Source organism: Melospiza georgiana, chromosome 2 (assembly GCF_028018845.1).
Source record: "Melospiza georgiana isolate bMelGeo1 chromosome 2, bMelGeo1.pri, whole genome shotgun sequence".
In the NCBI taxonomy this organism is placed as follows: domain Eukaryota; kingdom Metazoa; phylum Chordata; class Aves; order Passeriformes; family Passerellidae; genus Melospiza; species Melospiza georgiana.
In genome coordinates this window covers 21741165-21748836 of record NC_080431.1, presented here as the reverse complement: position 1 = coordinate 21748836, position 7672 = coordinate 21741165, and positions in this window count along the sequence as shown.

Sequence of the window (7672 nt, the reverse complement as noted above, 5' to 3'; positions counted from 1 at the left end):
CTTGCAGAAAATAATGTGGAAAACTGTAAGAAGGTTTTTGATAAAGAAAGGATTCTTGGTAAGTGAGGGAAGGCAAAACAGATTATATAGAGTTGCTATTTTCATGTTGGAGAAACAAGACTGAGATCTGGGGTAATAGGTGCTAAAAGGCACTCTTTGGTACCTCTACAGTTTACAGGACTAGGCAACAGTCTATATTCTCAGAATTTCTTAAAGCTAGCCAAACTGGGAGCACAGAGTACAATTAACCACCCATTTTCTGACATAGTCTACTCTAATTTCCATGTGAACAGCTGCCAAAAGCCAGGCCCAGAGAAGATTTTCAAGTTCACAGCCCTCCTTGTTTTGACAGGTGCTCTAAGGTCTAGGGATTCAGTGCTCTAAGAATTTCTGAACTCTAGCAGAGGAGTCCTTGTTGTTTGGATGCCTGAGGTTTCAACTATACAAAAAATAACGAATACATTGATTTTTTTTATTATAGAAAAAAATTACTTGGGTGATATTTCATTTTTATGAGAAGCCTTGTTTTTCTTTCCAACATACTTTAAACTTTCAGGGAATGCAAACTCTAAGTTGCAGCCAGATCTGATAAACGCAATTAGACAATATTAAAGAGAAAAACAGTTCTTCCAAAAACCCAGTCCATAACCTAGAGAAAAAAATAGATATTTTCCTAAGTAGTGGTATTGTAAATTTTTTTTTTTACAACTGAAGCTCTGCTTTTTCTTTCTGTCAGTGCATCATGACCCTCTTCTCTCAGTATGACATTAACTTCCAGTAATTCATATACATTAAGGAACAAACAAGACTATTTAGTAAGATGTCTTTATAAACAATATAATTTGTCAAGAAATTATCTTCAATTACTTTCCAGAGAATTGAAATTCATTTTAGTTGTGTAAATCAGTAATTATCGTGTATTATGAATCCAAGTCACAGTTTCCAGAATGTCATGTATTTGTAAATATGTTTCCTAAGAAATTGTGTGGAAAAACCCTCTTTGTTCTCAGGGATGAGGTCAGATAAGAACAACAATGATGTGCTAAATAATTGTTTCCACAGCAAAGAAAAATGGAGTGGGTGCTATATGGCTTCCCATGCACTCTGAGGGGAGCACTGGCTGTAAGGACCTGGGAGGGCTGGAATGTGTCTCTGATGCTGCACCAAGAACTGGCCTCTTCAACTTAAAATCCGGAATCCTTCAATTATGGACATCTTGTTTCTGCCCCGAAGTTATTTGGACACAAGAGTGATGGTTACTTCAGAGTTGTATATAAACTTTGGAGAGGCTTTTGTGTATAAACTTAGGATAGGCTTCTTGCCCAAAGATAATTGCCTGCTCAGACTCATCATCACCTCTGTACTGTAAGGCATTCTGGCATCTAAGGACAGGACCACCTGTGGGAATGGAAGATTCTGGAGCCGCAGCAAAGTGTTTTAATTTCCATAAGAGCAACAGATGTGCTGCGCAGATCCTTTCTGTGGTAGGGTTTGTGGTCTTCCCATGGGGATCCTGCTGGTGGCCTGGTGACATTCAGACATTCAGAACAGCTGCTGTTATTTTCATCCTGGCTGTCTGTATCCAGACCCTATGGGATGACAGTGCAGCTGCTTTTGTTTTGGGGCAAGGCATGAAGCAGAGAAATTTAGAATTTCTTTAGAAAAAGAAACCAGTTTTAAGATAAAGGCTTTGTTAGTGATATTATGGTTTTTCTTGTCAGGGTGGCCTGACAAGCATAACTATCATTGTAAGATCTTTTATAAACTACTGGTGATCAAATAGAATACCAAGTAATGTATCAACATGTGAGCCAAAGGAAGTACTTGCCATCCACACAAAAACACAGATATGATTCTGGTTACTTTAGCCAATTACTTCTGTCAAGATAGTCCCCTCTATTTTACATCCTCTGAACTTTAATACCCTGTCTGGCAACTACAGTGGATTTGAAAACCTTATAAAATACTTTATATTTCTGGCTTGGTGGGATGAAGGAGTGAGATGAGTAGGGTAAAAATACTGATGGCTTTTTAACAGTTAAATTCTTATAAATCCTTTGCTGTCTACATGCATGCCCTCACTCTTACTGCTGGGTGGGAGCCTGCCATGCCAGTTGGCCTTGCCTGGCCACCACAGCCCCACCACGCTGCTCTATTACCCTCTCAATAGGACAGGGGAAGGAAATACTGCAAAAACCCCATGGGTTGAGAAAAGGACAGGTGGATAGACTTAAAAATTACCATCAAAGGCCAATCAGACTCAACTTGGGGAAATTATTTTAATTTGCCAGTTGTTAACAGAGTAGGATAGTGAGAAAAATCCCAGAGTAATCCCAACCTCTCCCACCCCCTCCCTTCTCCCCAGGCTCAATTTCACTTTCAAGTCTCTTACCTCCTCCTCCCAAGTAACACAGGGGGACGGAGAACAGGGGTTGTGGTCAGTTCATAACATTTTGAACTTCCTTTTCACACTATCCCCCTACTGCAAAGGGGGTGTCCCTCTCTTAGGAGACACTTCACAAACTTCTCCAGTGTGGGGCTTCCCATGGGCTATAGCTCTTCACAAACAGTGGGTCTTCACATGGGCTGCAGCCCTCAGGAACAGACTGCTACAGTGAGCGTCACCTTCCAGAAAGCCTGCTCTTACATTAGCTCCTCTGTGGCCTCAGTTCCTGCCAGGAACAGGTCCTGCTCCAGCACGGACCCTCCATGGACTGCAGCTTCCTTCAGGTCACACCCACCTGCTCCAGTGTGGCATCCTCCATGGTGGCAGGAGGACAAACTGTGTCATCGTGACTTTCCCCATGGTCCGAAAGGGAATCTTGGCTCCAGCACCTGGAGCACCTCCTCCCCCTCCTTGTTCACCACAGGGTTGTCTCAGCCCTCGCTCACAGTTGCTGTGGAGCAGTTTTTACCTTTTCTCAAACATGTTCCCATGGAGTACTTACCAGTGCTGCCGATGGGCTTGGTGTGGCCAGCGTGGGTCTCTTTGGGAGCTGCTGGAACTGGCTCTGCTCAACATGGGTGTCTCCTCACAGAAGTCACCTCTGTGCCCTCCCAAGTTTTGCCAAACCCACTACATCCTGGTTAGGAATGTATCCACCAACAGTGTCTTCTTGGGGTAACTGTCTCAAACTTCTCAATGAGAGGAACCATCAGAGCTATTTGGGGACCAGTCCCTCCATCACCCACAATATGGGTGGTACTAGGGCTGCTTGATAATGATAAAGGCTGGGGGAAACCTTTTCCTTGGAAACAGTTCATCTCTATTAGAATACTATGAACCTTGAAAAATCGTTCTAATCTCCCTTTTACACAAAACATGAGATGTCTTTGCTACGCACAAGAAGGGCACCATGACGCAGATGAACAGGAAGAACTCCGAAACCTCAGCAGGGCGGATCCCCACCAGCCAAAAAACACCAGACCTGACACAGGTGTGGGCACAACCCAACACCCTGCCACCCCACCATGTGCCAGTTCCATCAGAGCCCCCTGGGGTGGCCTCAATAAATGGAAATAGTGAAACCTTTCCTGATAGGGTCACTTGTGTCTGAATGACTCCCTACTGTGTCCACTGACAGTCTGCAAGAAGGGTGCAAAAACTGTACCCAGCAAATGTCTCCTGGCTATCAGAGTCAGGTATTAGGCAAGCAAGGCTAATGTGGGCTAAGCACTGCTTCTTGAAGTAAAGTGAACTCTGATGATGCTGAATTTCTGTTTCCCTATCTCTGCTTTTTGTCTCAGAACTTTATCTTTTTCAATCTCGTTGTTTTTCCTGTTGCATACTTGAACTCCAAACTATTAAGATGTCAGTAACTTCATTCAGTCTGGATTTTCAGTTTTTGTATCTTGTGTGGCTTTAGCTTGCATATTTTCACTGGAGTAATTTTGCCAACACATTTGAGTTAAGTTCATACATTCATGCTGTGGCAAAACAGTCATTGGATCACTGATGCTTTAATCTCTGGATCATTGACTCTTAGTGTCAAGGACCTTTGGGGCCAGCTACATTCATTTGATACCAGTACTAAATTGTTCTTTAACACTGAGTGGCAGCTGCACTAAGTTCCCAACAAATTTCCAGTGCTTCACAATGTTACCTTTTAAAAGATTTTTCTGCAGTTGTGCTTAACTATCCCCTGTTTCTGTTCAAAGCCATTACTTATCTCTTTGCTTTGAGAACAGATAATTTCCTTGCTTGCTGTAGTGCTATGCATACAGGCTGCCAAGGGAGCAATTAACCCCTCAAAGGAATCTCAAGGTATTTCTGTAAGCTCTTCTTTCCATAAATTTATCAGTAGGATTTTGTTTTAGGAGATGGGCCCTAAGTTACAAGGCATTCAGCATTGATTTTAGTTTCTTATGAAAGCTACAGAATGGCTTTTGCTCAGCTGGCAACTATCCTCTTTAGCCATCTTCCCATCTGCATCATGATTGGGAACAAGCTGGGCGTGGGGAACACTACAGGGTTGAGGGCTCTTCTGAGGTATGAGCAACAATATAAGCACCTCTGATTCAAGTTTCAGTGGAATTCGTGATAGAATAACCTTTTAGCCTTTAGAATAACCTTTGTGTTCAGACAATTGAAGCTAGCTTTACCCGAATATATTTAACCTTTCCCTCGATGTAGATGACATGTTGTGGTTGGAGGATATTGAACCCACCACTGGACGCAGATGGTTACTCCAGAATTTTCACCAAAGTCTCTTACACCAGGAAACAGGAAATGAGAAAGACCTTGATTCTGATGAAACCTCACAAACTTGAGCAGGGAGTAATTTGCAAGCTTTTGCCAAAACATTGTGAGATTTCTTTGTTGCAGGTTGGTTGGCTTATTTTTTTTTTTTTGGTTTTTTTTTTTTTTTTTTTTTTTTTTTTTTTGTTTTTGTCATATGGGAAGTGCAACCCCCAGACCACTTCAAAGGAAATGCTATACCAAGAACTGGGGAGACCATGGGTGTGACATAGGTAAGGTTTTTGCTACATCTTTGTGTATTGATGTGGAGTTGTTGCATGCTGACTGTAGAGTGCCAGGAACACTGAAAGGAACAAATGGAATTCACAACTCTGCCAGGGAAGGGAAACAAAGTTTGAATGACCATAGGATAAAATCTTTCCCTCACAGACTTGATTTAGCTGTTGGTGCAGATAATTGTTTTTTTCAGCATCTTCTTTGATCAGCTTAGCTTCAGTGAAGCAATTTCCTTCACTTCATTAAAAACTGTTGCTGATTCTCCAGAGACTTTTCAAGCTGTTCTCAGGGAGCTGCTGCTTGACTAGACCATGCAAAGCTGCTACTTGTTTTCAAGCAAAATCTGTTTCAAAGTGCCTTCTGCCATCTGATTGTCCCCTCTCTCCCAATGCTCCCCAGCCAGCAGATTTATTTCACTATAATTGTGCTAAAAGCAATAAAAAACCCCTATGGTAGTGTAAAAGATATCTGATTAATTGGAACTATGAGATGCTATCTCTTATATGTACTTAAAGTAAATTGCTACAGTAATCTGCATGGTCTGCTCCATTCAGTGGGAGGTGTCTCAGAATGGAGCTCTGTGCCTTGCTGCTGCAGACAGGAGCTGCCCCAGCCAGATAAAAAGAGCTCACACTAATATCTGGTACCAGATTAGCAGAGAAATCTCTGCAAAAGACCTGTCCACAGAGAGCAAGCCACTTCTCTGCTTTCTGAATATTCCAAATGGTAGGTCAAATTTTTATGTTGTCATTTAACCAGAAATAATAGAAGTATTTGATAAGAAAGTTTATTTCAGTTCACTTATGTGCTTCTTTATCTTAAGAAATAAAATTAGATTAAAATAGTGGGTATACTTCCATGATAGACAGCTAGTGTTGGGACTAACAAAAATTTGCCTTGTTGTGAAGTGTGTTTAGAAATGGATTTTGCCATCAGTTTCCTGGCATATATTACTAATTAGTCAAAGACACAGAAAATCTTTAATTCCCAAATGATTTTTCAGAGTTTAGCATATTTATGTATTTTGAGCTTAAAAATATTTTTAAAGAATAATGTGTATATCAATTCTAGAAATTCTATGCTTTAATGCTGAAATTTCTACATTTTACACCTACACCTGTAACTAGTATAATTGTTAGCTCTTGAGAAAGCTGGTTTTGGAATAAGTTCAGTTTTAATGTTGCAATTTTAATAGGATATTTTCAGTCAGAATGGATTTTCTGGTTTGATAGAAGAATGAAAATCACTTCCAAAAGGTGTATGGATGTATATATCTATAAAAAAATTCCACAAAACTGCTCTTTCATGGTATTTTTACATTGTAAAGTCTGTTAATTTTTTTTGGGTAGAAATTGAGATACTATTTCCAGGTTTTGTTAGTATGCTAATTTTGTCACTTATATAAACAGTATTATAAACAGTTTGTTGGAAAATAGAATTTTGGAAAGAAAGGCAGAAATATGTTACTAACACAGCCGCCTTCAGAGAATTACTGAGTTAAGCCCCACTGACCACTGCAATGCACACAGTGGGTTCTCCCTTCTCTCACCTCCCTTTGGTAAGGTTCATTAGGAACTAGGCTTTGACCCACCCAGACAGTTATCCCAAATTCTGGGTCTAGTGTTTTTCCATCACCACAGTGATGTTTTTGTTTGCAGAGCTTAGGTTTACACTGCTACCATGCAGTCATTTGAAGCTGTAGGAAGGAGCTCTAAGGCACTGCAGAACCAGTCCTATTGCTGCTTTCTGTTTAGACCTGCAACCTCTGTTTCAGTTCATATTGAGGTAATTTGGTGTTTGCTGCTTACTTTGGAAAATGCAAACAGAATCACATTGCTTTTTCAGTTGCATGAGCTCTTTGGATTTTCAGGAAACATTCCTCTTTTATTAGAGCCCTCTATATTGGACATATTCACACACACAACCCCCATACCCTCCTTGAACTGCTGCTGGTACACAGCAACTTAAAAATGGAGGGAAATTCAATGAAGCAATCATCACATTTGGTGGGGAGCATCTCAGCTCAAATATTTTGCATTCTTTTGGTGCAGGCTGATAGCCCAGTATGTGTAAGGTCTCTCAAAGACATATTTTTTTCAGTAAACAGAAGGCTAACTGCAACAACTGGCAAGTATGGAGATAGGAAATTATGAATTTCTTACTCCTGAATCATTCTGGTGCTTGTTAGAAAAGTTAGTGAAAGCAAGTAATTGGCTGTCTCCCTTCCTGGACAAAGCTGTATCTTAAAAATGGTGAAAGCACTTCTCCTTGCAGCTTTCTGGTAATCACCAGCCTTCCATTTCTAGGGCTGCAATAGCACTGGCAATAAGGGACTTGCCAGTGTCTCCACAGTGATATTACTTGTGGCTAAAGTCCTAATAAACACTTACAAATAAAATATCAAATGAGACAAAACCCCTCATTTCAGAAAGACTCCAAACTTAGTCTGTGAAATAATTTTTCTTTAAAAATCAAGCAGTTTAGTTTTTGTCATCTCGCTGAGGTATCACTCACTTAAGACAGCTCTAAAATATAGAAGGGCAGTTACTATGACTGCTGGCATACCTTGTTGGGGGAAATAAGTTGCTGAAACAAAACCAAACACTTGGTGGCAAAAGGCTTCCGGTAGAGAAGGAATATTCTGGATAGTTTTGCTCCCTGCTAGTTTTAGAAATGACTTCTAGGAACAAGCCTCAT